Source organism: Sciurus carolinensis, chromosome 15 (assembly GCF_902686445.1).
Source record: "Sciurus carolinensis chromosome 15, mSciCar1.2, whole genome shotgun sequence".
Taxonomy (NCBI): Eukaryota; Metazoa; Chordata; class Mammalia; order Rodentia; family Sciuridae; genus Sciurus; species Sciurus carolinensis.
Window position 1 is genome coordinate 81,398,884 of NC_062227.1, and position 21,039 is coordinate 81,419,922.

Here is a 21,039-nt window from a genome sequence, read left to right on the forward strand (position 1 = left end):
TAATGTGTTGGCTTCTTAGATTTTCGCATTTTAATAGGAACAATTCCTTAACTGAAAGGAAGCAGTTCTAAGGGTGGGAACTGACTCGAGGTCTAGAGGGAATGAGGGCTTCTAGCAGGATCCCAAAGGCTTTCCTGGTGACTGCTCAGTAGAAACCGAAGACTGAATTTTTAAAACACAAAACCATTTTAAAGAATACGATTCCCTCCTTCACGCTCCTTGCGTGGAACCTGAGCTCTGTGTCACTCTAGGAAGGGGAGAGGTCCCCAGCATTAGGTCTGACCCTGAGCGTCAACTGTGGCTCATGGAGGGCTGCACAGCACAGCAGGAAGGGAGCTCCTGGGATGTGGGAGACCTGCAGGCTCTTCAAGTGGGGGACCAATGTGTGGGGGTGGACAGTGGCGTCTGCCTCCGAAGGGCCATGCTGGTGCGTCCATCCCCAAGCCACGGTTGCAGGAGTGATTACAGGCACCTTGTCCTGGCCAGACTTCCTCCTGACGGACAGCTGGTTTACCCAATTCTTATTGTTGGAAATCCTTAGGCCCATCATAAAGGTAAGGAAATGGGCAGGTCTCCCGAGGGTGCCAGGCCTGGGAGACCACGGGATGTTTCCACCCAGAACCCTTCACACTGCAGAAAGGGCACTGCTGACAAGAGCCTGGGCACCGCGGGGCTTCTCTCCCAACGCTGGGCTTCTGATTAGTTCTCCCAGACTTGGCACAGAGGAACCTGCCTGTCTGGGGTGACCTCCTTCTGAGGGACTCTCTGTGAAGTGCCAGGGTTCTGGGAGAGTCCCGTGGCCATGCTGAGTCTTGATCTCCCGCAGTCAATGAGCTCCCATAAGTGGTTCAACTCTACTTTTGGTTTAGGGAGACATGGCCACACGTGGAGGATGCAGCAGAGAGAGGAGGGGCTGGGACTCACCACAAGGTCCAGAAGGAGAGACTGAGGCAGAGCAAGTCCCTGCTCCCTGTGGCCAGGCCTGTCCTCTTCAGGAGGGTCAGCACACTCACACCAGCACACAACACAAGCCCAGCAGAGGCAGCTCAGATGGTGTGTCGTGCCCCAAGGTCACTGCTGGCTGATAGGAGTCTCTCTAAACTGTACTACAGTACAATGCTTGTTGCTTTGCTTACAGTCCTATATTTAAGATTCTTTAAAAGGAGAATTAAGTTTCACCTCAAGGCATCCAGGGTTGTACTTACTGGGTCATGTGCAAAGAAGCTCCCTTTTTAGGTGTGCATTCCACTGGTGCATGATTAGTGTGAAGGAATTTAAGTGGGAATGAGTGCAGTTGGGTGACTTCCTTATTACCCAAGATGTTCCATTCCTCTTATTAAGGAACTAAGACTAGGTGACCTAGATTAGAACAAGATCAGCAGTGAGCTCATTGAGTTCAGAGAGATAACGTGACCTTCTGAGCTTTGGGTTTTTGAAAGTTGGAATCACTCTTGTGTGCAGTTACCTGTGAGCTGCGTGGGGCGGAGACACCTGGGAAACTGAGTCGAGGGCTCCTCCTACTTCCAGTTAGACACCTGGCAGGACTGGGTTCCCAGTGTGTGCACTTCCATTTCTTCTCCTACATAAGTCATTTCCCATAATCCACAGCTCTCGGATTTTTACCTAGTTCCTCTACTTTTCTCATTGTTTGGCTTAACACAGCCATTTTGAAGGGTATAAGGCAGGAAAAGTAGACTTGGAATCACTCTTGGTCCCTTTTTAAGCAAACCAAATAACCAAATGCAACTAGCAAACCTGCCTTTCAAGACCCAGCATCTTTAGGGCCTTGGCTTCATTTCTTCAGTGGCCTGTCGTTTATGGGGTGCCTGATGAAGCACGGCAGGCTGATTGTCCCACGAAGAACTTCTGCTGCTGTTGTGAGTGCGTGCAATCCTGTGGCCGCTCGTTGGCCGGGATTCGGAAAGGAGAGGGGTCTGCCTTTCCCAGCTGTGCAGCACTCTTGGCACAGACTGCTCCAGAGAGCAGAGGCAACCTGCACGGACCCAGGTCTCTGCCCCAGAAGCCACTTCCTGTAGGATCTGATGAAAACATTGAACCCCCATGAGCCTTGGTTTCCCCTAGTGACGTGAAGATATCAGTAACTACCTAGGATGTCCTGAGGAGGCTTAAGGAACTGAGGATGCAGAGCAGCCCAAAGAGAACAGGACCCGGAGCTTCTGCCTGTGCAGCCCACGTCACTGGACTCAGACTCTTTAGACAGCCTGTGTCTAGAACTGGAGTGACAAACATGAGCTCACTCCCATGTTGCTCAAGGCAGGATGACACCTTCAATGCAGGGCCACCTGGTAACAGAGCCATGACCCCAGTGGCCCCAGGTGCATCCAGAGTGTTGAGAGGTCTGCGAGCCCCACAGATGAGCTCTGCAGGAGTTTATGTGCAAAGCGAAAAGCAATTTTGCTTATGAAAAGTTCTAAATTGCTGCTGATAGTCCAATTAACTTCCCCAAGACGCATGCATTCTTAATGGGAGACCCAGCAACTTCCTAATGAAGGAAGGGAGAACTGCAGCCCAAAGGCTCCTTTCTATACTTGGCGTCATGAACCCCTGCCTCTGGCAAGGAGCAGCCTCATCTGGTCTCTGTGGTTGTGGGTGCTGACTCTCTCGGCAAGGTCCTCGACTTGGGTGAGGGCCTGACCCTCAGACCTCTTGTTACTGGCTTCCAGTGCTCAGCTCATGAACAGTCAGTCCTATTTCAAGCAGGCACCTCGATGCACCCGGATGGATATGAGCGGTGCCGGTGACTTTCTTTTGGAGGAGGGCGATGTCAGGGACTTAACTTAAGCGCAGTACTGACGAAATGTGGCCAGCAGTGCCTCTGTGATCTCCACTCCCTCCTCGACCCCAAGGGCAGTGCTGGGCCAGTAATTGATTCTGTTCCTTTCCTGTAGAGCAGGCTTTCAGGGTGCACGTCGCCCCAGTCCCCTGCGAGTCCCACGCCCTAAGCCCCCTCCTCCTGCTTGCGGGCTCTCTGCTCATCTTCCTCTCTGAACCTGCTGCTTGCTGTTTAATGAGATCGGCCCACGGAGGCAGCCCATCCATCTTTGTTTGATCCTCGCTGACACAGGAATGGCCCGTGCCGGGGTGAGGCCACCCGGGGGCCGTCAGCCCTCGAGTGCTCTTCCTGACCACCTGGCATAAGTCAGATCTGGGCCACGTGTGCCAACATCGCGGGGCACAGCCGAGCACCCCTGGCTTTCTGCAAGGCTGTGTTCCAGTCTCGTGTGCACACGCTGGGCTCGTGGCTGTCACACGTGGTTCCCTCCTTCTGCTGGGTGTGGAGGTAGCTCTGCGTGTGGAAGTCTCAGTGACAGGACGTCATGGCGCTGCCCCACGGTTTTCAGTGATTCACAGGGTTGTTTGATTCAGGGCTGCTTTGAACCATGACTGGAGAGCACTGTGGCCCTCGGTGCATTGGGATAGAAGCCACGAGCTGCAGCAGCAGAGCTGTCCCAGGAGCCAACAGCCCGGACGCCAGAGGCTTGGTTCTGGTGTCAGCGTGCGGTGAAGAAGAGAGGGGGAGGCTCCAGGAGAAAGAGGCACAGAAGCTTTCTCCCTGTGAAATTCTGACCTCAGCAGCACATCTTCCAAATGGTGGGTGGTACCTGTCCATTCAGCTCTGAGTGTCTGTGGTGCATGCTTGTTAAGTGTTGGAGGACAGAGGGATTGAAAGAGAGCGAGGGAGAGAGGAGGGTCAGCACCTTTCGCTGTTGCAAAGGGCTGTTGTGCGTTACTTACGTCACACCTTGCAAGTGTCTTGAGTCTTCACAACAAGTCAATACAATTTTGATCCTTCCTGTACCTCATAAAAGAACTTTTATATAGAACAAATCCTCCCCAAGATATGGTTTTTGCTTTTTAAGTAGCAAGATTTACATAGCATGGTCTCTTTCCTAATTCTCTGACCAAATATCATCAAGAGAGTTGACGTGTTCATCCCAGAAGTGGTGTTTGAAGTCCACGGATGAAGTGTGCTTGCTGGCTGGACCTTGCAACTCATTCCCAGCATGGGAAAGTCCCGGGTTACTACTCGACAGAGGGAATGACAAGTGTAGGATGACTTTCTCCATTAAGAACCTTTTGTTTTTAGGTAGGTTTTGCTCTTAAATTAAAGGCAGATACCAATGAGTGGACTGGCTCTCATAAAATGTTTTCATCTTTAAACTTATTACATCGTCACTTTCCAGGACCTAAGCACACGCAGCAGTACCAGGTAGCTCTGCCGTCGTCCTTCAAAGCTGGTGTCCCCTGGGTCAGGAGAAGCTTGGGTTTCTCTGTTGCTCCGCTGGACGGTCAGGCTGTTGCCACTCAGAGGAGGCCCTGGGACCTTCGGCTTCAGCTCCACCCCAAAGCCGTCCTGCAGAACCTCGGGTCTGCCTGGGCCTACCACACCAAGGTGGAGTTTCTCAGGAGACACAGGCAGTGGGCCCCTGCTTGAGAGGGAGGAGCCTGGGCTGGACGCTCGGCCCTTGCCTTAGGCGCAGGCCCCACCCTGCTGGGAACTGCTCCTGATCCATCTGGGCCCTAGAGACGTGAGAACCTCCAGCTTCCGCTGGCGTCTGCTTCCGGAGCCCAGGCGACCTGGCCCTGAGGGCCTAGCCCCTCGCCTGCCCATCTTGGCTCCTTTCGGCATCGAAGCCGAGCTCCCCCAGCTTCTGGCATTTTCCTGCTGCTCTCTGGAATCTGCATTTCTCTTCCTTCTGCCAAACAAGCTTGACCTCATTCTTGTGGGCTGAGGAAGATGAGAGAGAAAGGTATTGGGAGGAAATCAATGTGCCAATGATTAACGGGCTTTTGTTTGGATTAAAAAGCATATATTGTTAAGAGAAGAGTTGATTAAATGAGAGCCACAGTTCTGGTGTGGTGGTGAGCCATGCAGGACTCTCCCTGTCCATGGTGGGTCCATGCCAGCACGTACCTGAGCACCCTGTGTTCTCTCAGGTGGGCCTGGGTTTTGGGCTGCCATTTGGTTTTCTGTTTTGCTTCTATTTTGCCTTATTTTGCTTTTGGTAACAAACATGTGATTTAAAAATGGAATGCCCACGTCAGGAGTAGCATGGTCACTGGTTCTGGGCCTCAGCCACGTGGCACCTTTCATGCACCTTAGGCTGTCGAGCAGTCTTGCGCTGACAGTGCCTATGGCAACCTTTCTACATCGAAAGCTCCCCTGCAACCTTACAAGAAGGCCAGTCAATCAATCAGAAGATCATACTCGAATTACACTGGAATCACACATCTCCTCTGCGGCGTTGCTCCCATTAGGACGTTTAATTTCCAAATGGCACCACAAGCAGAGCATGAGTCATGGCAAACCGTCTCCCTAAAAGCCATCAGCACTAATGGCTTTGTGTCCTGTATGCACTTGCCCTGTGCTTCGCTACATGGCCAGCCAGCCCGGTCCGCGGTAGGGCACAGGCTTCGTGTGGCCCAGTTATCTGCGTGGGGCAAGGATGGCGTTCACCCACTCCTCTCAGGTGAGGCCAGCTGAGCAGGCGGGCTCCTGCCCGCTGTTACTCCATGGCGGCCCTGGGTCAGTTGGTACTGAAAGGAGCACAGCGGCTGAAGGCGGGCTCTTCCGAGATCAGGGAAACAGCAAAGGGAGAGGTGCTTCCAGTGCCCACAGGTCCCTACTGCATCTGCCTGGCCCTCTCGGATCTTCGGCTTCTCCTTTCTGTGCCACACGCAACATAAACGCTGGTGAGCTGGGCTAGCGCCAGGCGTGTGTGCACACGTCTCAGGCCTCCCTGGCCCAGGTCTTGTTCCTGTGAGAAGTGCTCTGTGCTAAGCCATCGTTGTGACCGCCCGAGATATCAGGACCACAGGATGAGCCTAGCCTGTCCCTGGTGAGCCGCTGGGCACTGGACCTCCACCCTGCTGACCTCCGAACTGCGAACCCCTTGCTCGATCTGTGAACGGGGTCCACACACCAGGTGTGCAGCTCCAACACATGCTTAAACCCGAGTCCTGTCAGTTCCACCAGTGGCAGCTCTGGTGTTAACTCCGAAGAAGCAACTAGAATGCCAGAGAGAGCAGAGCCTGGGAGGGAGCTAAAATCAGCTTTAGGTCTAAATATTCTTATTTCCTTTCCAACATTTTGCATAGAAATATTTATAGCATATGGTTTTTCTTGCTAAAATACCTGACTTTTGCAGACTCTGATGTGGTACCTGCATCTGTGACATGAGGCAGGTAGGGGGATTCTTGGCCCATTGGAGACTGTAGGACTGTGACCAGTGCCTTTGAGGACCTGGATCTTGAGTTCCTTGTTCCCTGAAATGCTGGCTGAGAACAGTGCCCTGCTCCTGTGTGATTCGGGGAGGTCCTGCTCCATCCTCACCAGGAGAGGCCATTCCCTGACTCCACAACAGGCAAGCTGATGGTGCAGACACTCTTGAGGCTTTCTCAAGAGCCTAAATGGAGTCCACTTTTGTCCACTGCGGTGTGTGATCCAAGTTATCTAACTCCACACAAGAGCAGAGTGATGAACTTGAGATCTGTCTTTGGGAACAGGAAGGTGCTGACACAGCAGTCTCGGGCTCGTGTGCATCTGGGTTCCTGCACTTACTGGTCCAGCGTCCGGGGACAGGCCGGCCGGCTGTCTTCCTCTTCTCACCTCTCCTTCCTCATCTGCAAGCCTTGGGAATCAGTGTGCCAACACAAGCTCAGGACAGAACAGGAGGCCCCATGCACGAGTCCCCGCCCAGCCCCCAGGCTGTGCATGCTGCTCCCTCCTGCGCTCTCTCCCCATCCTGAAGTCACTGCCCTGCCGGTGGAGCAGCCATACTTAATCTCCCCCCAGCACCCAGAGCCTTGGCCCCTCAGCTCCATTCTGGAGGGCACCTGCTGGTGTTTCCGTGTCCAAGGTGCCTTGTTGCTAAAGTGCTATGAATGCCTCTTGTGTTTTGAGAAGTAAAATTGGTGAGCCTGCCGTGCTTCTGTTATGGACTGGACGTGATGTCCACCTCTCACCTTCCCACCCAGGCCATGTGAGCCCCAGCGCAGCGCCTTTTGTGGAGGGTACAAACCTGCAAGGGAAGACATTTGATAGACTCAGCTTTAAGCCATGAGTCAACAGCATTTCCAAATTATGGGCTCAATCTGTTTTTCTCTAACCTCTAGACATTTCCCCCAGTAAAGTAACCGAATCTCCACTGTTGGAACTATTTGATAATCTGGAAAAAGCACATGATTTCCCTGTGTTTCTAGAAATCTTGACTCAGTTTGGTGCATTGTTGTAGTTTTTTCAGAAGAGCAATTGGATCACTGACACTAAATGATGAGGTACTTGACCTTCAAAAGTGCCTTGAGGTTGACAAAGCTTATTAAACAGATTGTTTGGTAAAATGACTCAGCAGTACATAGCAACAGCTCTCTGGTGTTTGCCGGCACCCAGCCATGCTGCACATCTTGAGTTCTGGGACCCCGGATACACCAGCCACTCTTCCTCCATCCTTGGGGAGAGCAGTGCTTCCTTATCTACCTGTGCAGAAACCACACAGGTTCCCACTTCCTGTGTCCTGGGAACAGGGCGGAGCTCAGGGGGAGAGGGGTGGCAGCACAGCCGTGCCCCAGTGCTGGTCCAGAACACCACAGGACCCCTGTGTCGCTGTGCCTCCCGTCCCAGGCTACTGCACCTGGCCTACCTGTCCACCTCAGATTCTGCAGCAGGGACCTGTCTCTGGGGGAGGGGCTTGGGGAGACTAGTTTGTGTTCTCCCTCCTGATGTTGCTAGAAAACTATTTTCTGATTGTAATAAAGAACGTTCCAAAGTAGGTTGTTTTCTGAGGGCGACAGAACCCATTACTTGGCTTTAAATCTCATTTTAATGAGGAGGAGGAATTCTGCAAAAGTGGGCCCGTCAGGTTCTCAGACTGTTTCTAATTAGAATTTAAGTTGCTTTTAATGTCAGTTCTAAAGAACCCGTGGTGGAGAATTACTAGCTACCTGCAGAAATGCCATGCAAGCCTGGTGCCCGGGCAGTCCAGCTGCAGAATGCGTTGCCCTCAATTTTCAGGAAGCGTGAGCTTTGCTGGTGGGAGAAGTGGTGGGGGTGAGGGACGCTGGTGGGCAAGCTGGGCCCTTGTGATTGAATAACCTGTTTAAAAATTAAACCAGGCACCATTGTCCAGAGGGGAAGGGGCACTCCTCCGACCCCGTGCCTAAGCCACTCTGGCTTTCTTGCTGAGACGCTGAGTCCACTCTCCCAACTTGCTCTTCTCCCCTCCTTTCAGGAAAGAGACAATTTCATCACACTGTCTCCATAATGATCTTGGTCGAAAGTATCTTTCAGAAACACAGAGGCACGAACTCTGAAATCCTTCTTGAATGAGCATCGAGTTACTATTTCTTGACAAAGAGATAAACGGGAAGTGAAATTGCAAAAATTTGCCCAAAAGTGTGCAAAGGAAACAAGGAATTTCTAACTGCTCTCTACCTGCAGCCGGGCTGATTAGAAAAGCATTAAACTCTGGAACTAGTTTATTAACACTTTATTTAATCTCCTCGAGCATAGGATCATTTGGAGAAGTGAGCTAATTTTGTGATTGTAAATAGTACAGTCAGGAGAGTTGACATTAATTAAGGCAAAAGCATGTTTGTTTGTTTGTTTGCGAGTCTCCCTGAAAGGCAGGTGCAAAGGAAAAGGTCCAGAATTTTCAAATGGCCAAAAGGTGAGAAGCCGGCTGTTGGTGTGGCCCCAAGTGAGGCCTAGGCCTTTCTTCACTGTCACGTGTCCATCTATCAAATCAGGATTAAAAAGCAGGCGTCTTGTGAAGACTAGCAAAAATTATGCGACTTGCCTAGCCATTGTTCGACTGTCAATGATTATGGTGGTTATTTCGCAAGCAATAGAATAATATGCACTAGGGGCTTGTTGTATTTCTAAACATTAGTTTAAAAAAACTAGATCAAGAATTATTCAAAGGATGAAAATTCGTTAATGTTCTACAGACACATCGAATCGTGAAATACTACAAAAAGAGATTGCAAAAACACAAGCAGCAGGGGAAAAAGTCATGAGCTCTAGATGGACATTTATAGACGTCAAGTGGCCCAGGACACACATCTACTGACCCAAGACCTCAGCGGAGGCCAAGACCACACTAGAGCGGGTGCTGAGCCAGGCCTCGCTGGACTGCCTAATTCTACCCTGGGCTCTGTTGCTGCTGGGCCTCTGGGAGGAGTGGGGGCTCAGGGGTGTGCCTATCACAGTCTCCTCCACACTGAGGGCTGCTCAAGCCCCTGGAAGACACAATGGGGAAGCAGGAAGATGCAGTGAGGCCTGAGAGTGGGAAGGATGCCGGGAGACAGGAGGCGACAGGAAGGAGCCTTGGAGACCTTGTGGAAAGTGTTTCCCAGGAGGACGGACAGCCACAGGGAGGGAGGCCCTCAGCAAGGACTCTAGAGGAAACACGTGGCATGGACCCCCAGACAAAGCTGGGAGCCAGGGCAAGGATCTGAGGCCGATGCAGCTTCTTCAGGAAATCGTTGTTGCTCTTGGTTAAAAAAGCTAGCACTACTTCCCAAAATGGATCTCAGCCCCAATGCCATTTTAAACTTATCAGGATTCTCACTTTGGGTTCAAGGAATATAGACAACTCTACCTTTGATTCTAGAACAGTGCCCCTTTATATTTTTATTTGCTTGTTATTTAGACATGAATGGATTGAATTTAAACAAGCTTTTAAAACAGAACAAATCATAGCCTCACTAACTCAAACAGAAGCAGTGCCCTGCCACTTTCCAAAACGCCACCTCATTTCATTTTGAATTCGTTTTCTTAAATATGTCAAGCTAATTGAATCGGGAATATCCCTGGAAAGAGCCCTTCCTTACATTGGGCTGTTATTTTCCAAACATAAAATTCATATATTTTCTCAACAATTCATTAGCTGGGTACCCCCTCCAGGGATGGGAAGCCTTGCAAGGAAATTAATTCCTAAATGAGAAGTTCCTGCAGAAACTTCTCCCACGTGACTGGCAGAGTTATCTAGGAAAGATGCCCTCAAATAGATGATGCAAGTCAAGGAACTCACCAAAAATGTGAATATTTATCAGGCAACTCTCCAGAACAAGCAGCCAATCATCATTAGATCCTCTGGTGTTCATTGTAATAAAATTAATCTCGATTAATTCATTCATTATTAATCTTGCATTCAAATGCAATTCCATGGAAATTGCATTGTGATTTAGCAATTAATTTACATGCCAAGATAGAGAAGCATTCCCTCGCTCCTCCGAGGGACAGCTCTTCCATCGCCTCAGAGTCCACGGTAAGCAGAAAAGACTGGCTTGTCTGAAATATGCTCACAAAATAAAAGCAAATATCTGAGCAACACGAGCTGAAGCAGGGAGAGATCTTTCTAGGCTCATGACCTACAGAAAGCAGAAAATTTGCAGCATTGCACAGGGAGGAAAAGCATATACATACTTCCAATGTTCAGATACAGTTCTTGTCTTCAGTGGTTCAGTGGAATTTTAAGTTCCTGATTTCTGCTCATCATTCCAACGAGCTCTTAACGAGGGCATTGGTATAGAAATTCTGAAATAGCACCTTAGACCAGAGTACCCAGGCCTCCACCCTTCTGCTCTCCGGGTGGTGACGCACGTACAGGGAGCCTGGTGAATGCTGGTGGAGTTGTCCCCTCAAGGATTGGAGGTCACAGAGCTGACTGCAGGATGAACTTCCTCACTGAGTCAGCAGACAGGGTCCATGAGGCTCTTTAAGTTCTATCTCTCCAGTTTCAGCAGCACTACACTAAAATTGGAACGATACTAAGGTTAATAAGGCCCCAGGACAAGAATGACAACAAATTTGAGAAGTGTTCCATATTTTTTAGAAAATAAAATTTTTTTTCAGTATTTACTTCTCCAATCCCTTCTCAATTTGTTTGTTGTGGAGTTCCTATTAATTCTCAGTAACGGTGGCTGAAAAGCTTTGGTTCATGAAGATGCGTGCACATCCACAGAAGCGCTAAGGTTTCACCTGCTCACTGGCCTCTGAGGGAAATGCACGGCCTCAGAGCTCTGTGGTGCTGACCCTCTGCTCTGCCCAAGGCTGGCCACTGCACTCGGCACAAGGCTGGCATGCTGCATGCATTCTTTCCAACAGAAGAAGAAGGAAAAGACCACCAAGTTTTCCAGTAAAATTTGGATCTCACTCCAAACTTAGGATGTTTACACGGGGCATCTTGATTGCATCAGAAGGAAATGTTCCATTTGGTCTGAGCAGCCCACCCCTACTTATGACCACCGGCCAAAGGTATCAACCACAATTTGCAACTCAAATGGGAAAAAATTCGGCTTCCGTTTCCAGGTTAGGAAACGCTGAGACGTGCTGACCAGAAGCCTCAGCGCCTGCTGAGGGCGAGCACGGGTCCCCAGCACTGCCCTCCCTCTCCTCAGGGGCTCTCGCAGCACAGCCTGCTTTCTTTCGGCATGGTGCCACCGTCCTGGCTCACAGCAGCTGTTAACTGCGAATAATGCACCTTTCAATCAATCCTCTCGTGGGCCAGCCTCAAAGAACAAAGATGTAGGACGATAGCTATTAACTCCCCTGAAGGACGCTGAGGTCAGGAGCATATTTACAAAGAGAAATGAAAAGGAACAAGATCGCCCTGATGCACACATCCCAAAGATACCCAAGACCGGCACAGATGTGGTCGGCCCGGATCCTGGCTGTGGGTTTCAGAGGTGCTGAGGGACTGAGATGGCTTTGCAGCTAGGACGTGGGCAGCTCACCTTGGGTCATGCTGAGGGAACTGCTGAGGGACTGAGCTGGCTTTGCAGTAGGACACGGGCAGCTCAATGAGGGATATGCTGAGGGACCTGCTGAGGGACTGAGCTGACTTTGCAGTACGACATGGACAGCTCGCTGAGGGACATGCTGAGGGACCTGCTGAGGGACTGAGTTGGCTTGCAGTAGGACATGGGCAGCTCACCTTGGGTCATGCTGAGGGACCTGCTGAGGGACTGAGCTGGCTTTGCAGTAGCATAGGGGCAGCTCGCTGAGGGACATGCTGAGGGTCTTGCTGAGGGACTGAGTTGGCCTGCAGTGGGACAGGGGCAGCTCGCTGAGGGACATGCTGAGGGACTGAGCTGGCCTGCAGTGGGACAGGGGCAGCTTGCTGCTGGGCAGGTCCTTCTCATCTTCCAAACAAGCCGTGTTTCTTCCAGGGCAGGAGCAGCTCATCCGAAGGCACAGCTTTAAGCGATTTGGTGTCTACGAAGCATGTTAAATGATTTGTCTTTTTTTTCCTAAATGCTTTTTATCGTGTCTCTCTTCAAGTTTCCCTGGACCAACTTCCACTAATATAAGGTCATCTTGAAACACCCACCAATTTGCTCTCATGAAACATAAAAGAGCATTGAACCTTTTGAATGTGTGTGAGCGCACGTGGTGCTCGTGCGGAGAGACAGAAGGGACGGCCTCAGTTACACGCCCAACGTGCAGCGTGGCCTGGGTCCCATACCATCACCCCGGAAGCTCCAAGAGCAGCAGAACAGCTGTGGACATCACACTCCCACTGGCAAGCAGGAGGTGCCCAGCATGGCCACCACGGTTCCTGTGCTCTCTGGACTGAGCCTCAGCCGCAGGGCGCGAGGGGGCTGTGGCATCCTGCTGGTCCAGCCCTGAGCTGCGCGTCCTGCCCAGGGCAGCATGGAGCGCCCCAAAGACACAGACCCCGGGGCAGTGTTGGGAGAGGGCTCAAGGCTGTGCAGGGCAGCTGCCCGCGAGGGAGAGGGAGCTTGAACGCCACCCGCAGGTCCTGAGCTCCGGAGCTGCCCTTGCCGCAGCCGAGCCTCCCTTCCTCAGGGTGACCCCATGGGAACCGCTTTAGACAAGAGAAACCAGCCTGCAGAGGAAGGGCACAACAGGAAGCCCATGTACTGTCCGCCTTCCTAGAGTGCCCGTTCGTGACCAGAGCCGCGACGTCGTGGACAGTGAGTGGTGGTCTGACGCTCCCTCCCCTGACCTCTCCGCAGGGATCTCACGGCACTCGAAGCCTTGCTACCTTCTGGGAGCCACTCGCACTTGTACCTGAAGCTGGAAGTCCTGCAGCCTGCAACCCATTCGTTCAGTGCAGACCACGTGTCCCCGCTCAGCAGTTTAGCAGTGTCCAGTGCAGGCCAGCTCCACCTGACCCCCGACCTTTCCTCTGACTTCTGGTTCTCTTCAGGGTCTCATCTCCGGGATGGTACTCCCCTACCCCAAGCACCAGGGTCAGTAGTTAGGAAACTGTGGTTTTCTGCTTTTGAGACTCACAGAGGGCAGAGGAGGGATGGCAGACTCGGGTGGAGGTCCCTGAGCACATGCTGTCCACGCCATGAGCATGGTGGTGCTCCTGTAGCTGCAGCGTGGCCTCACACGCTGCATGCCCTGCTCCTGGGGCATGGCCATCAGCAGGAAGGGCAGCAGAGACAGGCACTGTTGCTCCTGCTGAGTGGACGGTCAAGGACAGGCCTGGCGGGAGAGCCAGAGCACTCTTGACCCAGATGCACAGCTCTGAGCAAGAGCTGAAGATGTCACCATGGGTCCCCGGGGGAGGGCTTTGGGGGCGTAATGGAAAGTGTGGGGGCTCTGGAGGCAGCCATGGCAGAGGGATACTGAGAAGGTGGGCTCAGTGGCAGAGAGGGTCCACCCTAGCACACAAGGAGAAGTTCCCAGAGAAGAGGCCACAGGCGCCCTGCACAGCCGGCGCCCGCTTGATGTGCTCGCATGGAGGGGCCCAGGCCGCACCCAGCCTGCCTGTCATGGCACTGAGATCCCAAGTCCATCCACGCGTCAGGACCGGCGTGCGCCCCAGGACTCACAGGCTCTGCTCCACTGGGGCTCACGGCAGCCACCAGGACAAGCAGAGCCTGCCTGACGCACCCTCCACCCAGAAACACACCCAGAGTTAACAGCCACGTGTCACAACACAGCAAGTGCCTTGGTACACGGCGAGAGCTTCCGTTTTTCCCGTCTCTCTCTTTTTTTTCTGAAAAAAAAAAAATATATATTTTTAATAAGTGGCCTGAAGCATGTTCACAGCACACGGCAAGCTGTAAGGGCTGGAAGCAGTCAGTGGAGCCTGGATCTGGGTCTGCAGGGCCGACGTCCCACGTGTTCTGCAAGCTACCTCCACACTCCAGGCTGCAGCTGTGGCTTCCAAGCCCACTGCTCTGGTCACTCCAGTTGCACTGCTCCCCCGTAGTGAAGGACGCAGGTCTCAGAGCACAGGCACGCTTTGACATTGCATTGCTAAGTGCAGATCTTTCGTTACAAAATCTGTCTGGCTTCAGAACTCTAGCCTTACCGGTGGCAGCAGGCCTCTGCTGGGTGGAGACGCTCACAGGCTTACTCTGGTCTGCAGGGGTTGCAGGGGATGGTCCAGAAGTTGGGACAGGCAAGCTATTTCCTTCCTGGGCACTGGGATCTGGTTTTCTGCCCTGGTTTCCTGGAGTCAGATCACAAGGGGAAAAGGAGCTGCAGCCACGTTCCTGAACATGCCTGGCCATCCCCAGGCATGGGTGTGAACCTAGGCCAGCACCTACCTGCAGCTCCAGAATGCGTTTTTCTTCAATGATATGATGGAAAGATAATAACATTTCACAAAGCAAACAAGTGTATGTTTATGGAAACCATTCTGAACCCAAACCACCATATTACTAGTCATATAGAACACATGCTTGTAATCCTTATGCTTATTGAATGTGACATCTTCCAAGGAAGATTATTCTATGACTAGAAAACCACTTAAAATTGCAAAATAATACTTCTAGTTCTTCAGATGAAGAGGTATTTTGCTGGTTCTCAGCTTTCAGGTGTTATGACAAAGTACCAGAAAGAAACAAGTTGGAAGGAGGAAAGGTTTACTTTGTTTTTGGTCCACCGTCATGTGACTCTATTGTCTCCAGGTCCCTGGTGAGGCAGGACATAATCGTGGGAAGCACCTGAGGATCAAAGTACTCATCTCCAGGTGGCCAGGGAGCAGAGAGAGCGCACTCCTACCACAAAGCTCCTCCTAAATCATGAGCAAGTGACCCCATCCCTGGAGGAATCCCTGACTGTCAGAGCCCTCCCCAGCCAGGTACCTCCCCGAGGCCCCCATCTGCCCTGGGGCCAAGCCCGCACACAGCTTTGGAGGGGCTCCGCAGTCTCGAGCTGGAACACTGATGTTTGGCTGCAAAACACTGACTGTTTTATTATATTTGTATTAGCTGTGTCGAGCTTCTCAGATTTAAAAATTCTAATTTCTCACAGTATGTGGGATTTACCCAAATGATTGTCGTAAAACTAGGATTAAGTGTGCATTGATATGGTTTGTGGGATCTGGCCAGCAAACTGCTGTCCATGGAGCCTTTAGATGTATTTATTAAGGAGAAGCAGCAAGTCCCCATGCTGAGCAGGCCATGTGGCCCTGTGGCGGTGTGGCTACTCCTGACCACCCTGGGCCCTGGCCAGTGGTCTTGTTCCCTGTGTGGGGCTCAGCCATGGCGGGGCATGGACCAGAGCCCAGGCTGTGGTCAGGTCTGGGTATGCGGCTCCTGGACCCCTCCATTTCCTCATGGGATGAACAGAGGCTCTTCCCTGGTTTATGTGAGTGCTCCTTGTTTTTAAAGAACCTGGAAGCGAGGGTGGAGACAGATAGGCACACAATTCAGTCACTGGGGTCCCAGGTCCCAGGAGGCAGACCCCCAGTGCAGTGGCAGCCCAGCCCCACTGGGGATCTGCCCATCGCCGCAACCTCCCTGAGTCATGTCTGCGGCTCCCAGAGCACCATGGCTGTCTGGGCAGCTGTGAGTGGAACGTAGCACAAGCACTCAGTGCTCTCCCTGCTCGGAACCTAAGACCAGAGTAACTCGAGGGCTCATCTCACTCCCACGGGGCTCGGGAAGGAGCTGGAAGATCCCTGAAAACCATCCTCTGTCCCTCCCTGCAGGGCAGAGCAAGCCGCACATGCCCGCTCATGCCCTGTCATGCACCCTGGAAGCTGAGTTCTGCATCAGAGGGGTTTTGGCTGTGGGTCCACCACTCTGCAGCAAGTGACCCAGACCTGCACACCCGAGGTTTTTGTCTCCAAGCAGAGCAGGACTCAGCGTGGTGGCAGCGAGGTTGGCGCTGGCAAGAGAGTGCAGGAAGGAACCCTGGCAGCTGCCTGGTACCCACACCACCCTTTCCTGTTGCATGGAACCTCCTCAAAGCCTCCACTGGAGATTCCTCTCAATCTCCACATGGCTCCCAGGGAGCGTCTCAGCATCTCTCCCCACAGCTGCAGGTACAGGTAAACCCTCCACCAGGAGCCCATGTCCAGTGCAAGGAATAAAGAACCTTTGCTGAGAAAAATTCCCGTGCTCACCTCTGGACATGAGTAGCATCCCCTGCAACTGCTGCTCTTAGAGTCCATAAGGAAATGATTTATTGTACAACCATAAAGCTATTGTTCTTTTTTTTAGAAATAAAGTAATTTACGTGAATTTAAATACACATGTGTGTGTATAGCTCCAAATACAGAGACCAATTCCAAGGACATGAATAGGAGAGAAACATTAATAGTTTTAAGATAAAGATTTTCAAATGTGGGCTAGTGAGCACGTAGGGAGAAGAGTAATTATTTTCCAAATGACCCTTTAAACACGGAATGTGAAAGTCAGTTACAAGACAATGTTCTCTAATACAGTAATCATTCCACGCTGTAGTTTATTTTTAAGGCAATGCTTGTTATCTCCATCAACATTTAAAAATTATTTATAATATTCCATTGCATGCTACCTTAATAACATATTCCTTGCAGTTAACTTCAGAACGGTTTAGCCATTTTGCATTGTTTTTCTCAATGTCTATTGATTTTTTTATAATTTCCAGTCTGAGCAATAATTTGCAGAATGGGAGAGTCTGAGCCCCTGGGAATCTGGCTCTCCTGCCAAGCACCATGTTCCCCCTTGTGGGTAACCTCCCCCATGGGGGAGGGTTTTGGTTTCTTTCATAGCTCAGATCCATGCTACCAGGACACAAACGTTCATGATTATGCTTTTGAGGGGCACATTCTAGAATGTTCCAGCTTCCTTATTGCTGATTCATGACACACTTTAATTTTCCAAGTGCTGTGCTAACTCCTGAAGAGAAAAAAGAAGATCCAGGGCAAAGTTTGGCAAAGGAGGTTCCCACGCCCACTGGCAGTGGACACACGTATTCCGTCTCATGGCAAGACTATGCAGCAGAGCACGACTGTTCTGGGTGCATGGCCACAGGAAGGGACAGGACCTGAGCTGGGCTTGCCAAGGAGCAGCCCACAAGAAGCATGGTGCACCCTGGCCGGAGCTGAGGATGCTGGGGCGATAAGATGCCTGCTCCACCTCTCTCCTGAGATTTCTCCCCCGTGAATGGTGGGTCAGGATGCTTCCCTGGCAAGCGTGGACCTCAGGAAAGTGCAGCCAGGACCCTCTCAACCCATGCAGGAATTGCTACCTCCCACAAGATAGAAAAGAGCCTGGGTTCCAATCACGTTTGCCCCCAAGGCCAGAGCAGCATTAGGGGAGGGAGTAGGGCAGGGCTGCAGGAGCTAAGACCACTGCGAAGCAGCCTCCAGGTGGCTGGGTTTCGCCGAGTGGCTGGCCCATGTCCCCAGCTCCTTCACCTGCCCAGTGTCACGCGTGACCTCTTGTCCTGACTCTGGCTAACTCACTGCTGTGTTCTTCCAGGCCGAATTTCACAGGGCAGTTTTCAGGTTCATATGGTGCAAGCTTCACTTTGAGGTCAGCAAAAGGTGATTTCATAGTGTAATTTCAGAGTGTTATACACTATCATAACAAAGTCCTTGGGTTTTGGAAAAAAATGCAATGTGAATGGTCCAGTATTCACCAGGAAAATCTGTTCCTCATGCATATGTCCTTCTCAAACAGCTGTGCTCTTCTGGAAAGAAACAGACGTTCTAGACCTGGACGCAGTGAAGCAAACAACAGAATAAAGGCAGAGTAGGAAAACTTTATTGAATTTAAATAACAACAAAATCTTTCTCAAGGGCACCGACCGCAGTCCATCCAGGCGCCCGGGAAAGCCACAGCTATTGACACCCGAGACGACAGAGGATCCATACGAAAAAAAAACTGCTCCAATTATTGGCTGCCTTTGTAATTAGAAGCAGAAAGTATCAAACCATTTGTTCAGATTGATAGACAGGGAATGTATAATGCAGAGAGATAAAGGTTACTGTCATATCTGTAGAGCCCAAGAAAGCAGGTCGACCGTTCACCAGGCGCCCTATCAGACACGCGGGTGCTGCCCGGAATGGGCGTCCACCTGCCTGTTCCTCCATGGAGCGAGGCCCCCTTCTCAGACCCCGGCTGCCTGAGGGTGAACCTCCTCACTCAAGGATGGGCACTGTGGCCCAGGACAGTGCTGGCAGCACCACCAGGTACACTCGAAGCTGTTTAAGTGACACCCAGGGACCTTCACAGTGCTTGAGGGGTCTCCATGGGAGAAAGGAGGCCTGCTCAGCGTGACCGCAGGCCAGGACCTGCCATGACCCCTCAGGTGTCTCCAATGCCAGGCACTCACGGCGGTCGCGCCTGGTGCTTGCCCGTGCCACAGGCGCTGGCTCCACACCCTCTGGATCTTGGAGTACTGCTGAGCATTGTAAGCTCAGTCGAGAGGCAGCCGAAGCCTTGCGTGCAGCCTACATTCTGCGAGCCGGGTTGGGCGGGAGTCATCAGTTCCGATGTGCTAGGGAGGCAGTACGTACTCAACAAGGTCAAAACAATTTAATTGTTTTTCCAAATGAAATTTTCAGGGTGGGTGTGCAGCCCACACCTGCCCAGGTACGAAGGTGCCCTGGACTTGCTCTGACTCCTGTCAGGGGCTTGGGTCCTTTGGGAACCCATACCTGTGCCCAGGACCCTGACTTCGCGACTGGCACCTGTGCAAGTCCTTCCCATGAGCGTGAAGGGCCAGCCATCAGCTGTGGGTGCCTCGGGCTGTGTGTCCCCCTGTTTCCTTACACCCTGTCCCATTCCTCTGGGCCCACTGTGGGTTCTGCCACCTAACTGCCCGGGCTGTGGCACAACTGACTTGGGCTCCTGCTCCTACAGAGAGGGCTGACCATGGTCTCCCCCTGCGGGCTGGCCCAGCTCCTTCACCCCTGCTGGCAATGCCCACTCCTGGGGCTGATTTGTGCCTCCCCAGCCCCAGTGGACAGATAGGATCCAAGGCCCTGCAGGGGACATCCGCGCCCAGGAAGCTGATGAGCTGGCCCTCCTATTACGAGGCTCCTCTGGACACCTGGCCAGGCCACCTAGGTGCACAGGGAGATGCCAGGGCAGACTGGCAACATTTCTCATAGCACACAGACCCTGTGCCAGGACTCTAGAAAGATGCCCTGATCTTGGAGAGAATGCATCGGGTTTCTAGTGGATTCTTTTTATTACGTGTATTTGTTCTAATGGATTTTTAATGGGAGGATTTTATAAGGTGATTCTGTTTTTGAGGGGTGGCCTGGTCGTCAGCGTGGAGAGCTGGAGACCCCAGCGTGGTCCCGGACCAGCGAGTGGATCTTCCCGCAGGCCCCATGTTCTTCCCCAACCACGCAGTGGAAAACCACAGGGCAAGCTAGACAGGGAACGGGGTCTCTCGCCTGCACCCAGGACAGGAGCACAACCTGCCACAGCCACTCATCCCAGAGAGGGGCCGTTAGGTCCGCCCCAGGGCTTGTGAACACTCTGCAACCAAAGGAGAATTTAGGACACTTTATTGCCTAAAATTTAATGCATAGGATCTGTAGGTGCTTCCTTCTAGAAATAGGGGGTGCCCCTCCCTGCTTTGTAGGGGCTGGAAGCAGAGCATGGTTCTTGGGGTTCATCTCGGCTTCCCAGGGCTGCTGCACTCACCTTTGCACACTCTGCCTGCTCTGATGGCCGTCAACGGCATCTGCGGATGTTTGATTTTCAGATGAGAGCATCTTCCACTTTCACACTTAGGTGATATTTACAGATTTGGGACCTTTATACAAAGTGGAGACGACGTCTAGCTCGGTGAGAGCGGCTGGGGAATTGCCACACGACTTGGTTCTGAGGTGCGTGATTCATAGGTCTGGTGCCAAAGGCTCCAGGGGCTGCCGCACTGTCATAAAATGTGCGGCATAAAATGACAAACCAATCTGGCGGCACAGGGAGAGTGGCTCCTGGTCAAGGAAAGGGCAGGTAGATTTCAGACCGCCGGTAGCTCACTGTCCACTGCACTCCTGTGAGCAATGACAGATAGCTGGGCTTCCCTACTCACGGGGCCTCGTGCCCACGTCGCATGGCAAGCCAAGGCGAGCCTGGGCAGGGGAGGGCACCGCATCAGCCTACCTCGCTGTCTGCCTGCTCCCCACCTGTTGTCCATGTGAGGTGCACAAAGGGAGTCCCTTTTCCAGTGGGACTCCTGCACTCCTCAAAGCCACCTGTAGCTGGACTTCCACACCCTGAAGCCAAGGCCCGGGTCACCTTCTTCATCCAGTGCAGCACCAGGAGCCAGACTCAGACACACATCTGTTGTGAAATGGGCTTCCATCTTGGTGGCTGCAGTATTCTCAAGAACAAGCACAGCCAGCGAGGGCTCCCGAAGCTCTCTCCCTGATGGACCGGGGGGGCTTTGCTCACACATGTGTACTTTAGACAGCATGACAGAAGTACACTGCCACTTCAGTTAATGGATTTATCAAATACCTTATTTCATGCTTTCTGCTTTTGATTTATGAATTTTGATCCTGGAGACAAGGACCCTGTGAGTATTGATTGCAGAAAATGTCAGACTAACAGAAGTTAATTTCACTCGTGCATGTGGAAGTCTCTGATTCTCTGACAGCGCTGTCTACCAAGGATCAGCTGCCAGGAGCCCAAGTGACAGGGCGCTGTCACCATGGACAGCCATCCCGCCAGCAGACCCGAGTCTCACTGTGCTGTGGATTGACAAGACACACAAATATGTATCTGGACGTGGGCAGCACGTGGTGATGCTCTGGGTTGGGGGAGATGGGAAGTGCTGCTAGGGGAGGGATGTGGGGG

General features: G+C 52.1%; 1 pseudogene; it reads left to right on the forward strand.

The window, feature by feature from the left end:
- The first annotated feature begins 10,753 nt into the window (after positions 1-10,753).
- On the forward strand, positions 10,754-10,853 carry LOC124965908 (uncharacterized; annotated as a pseudogene).
- Positions 10,854-21,039: the final 10,186 nt, after the last annotated feature.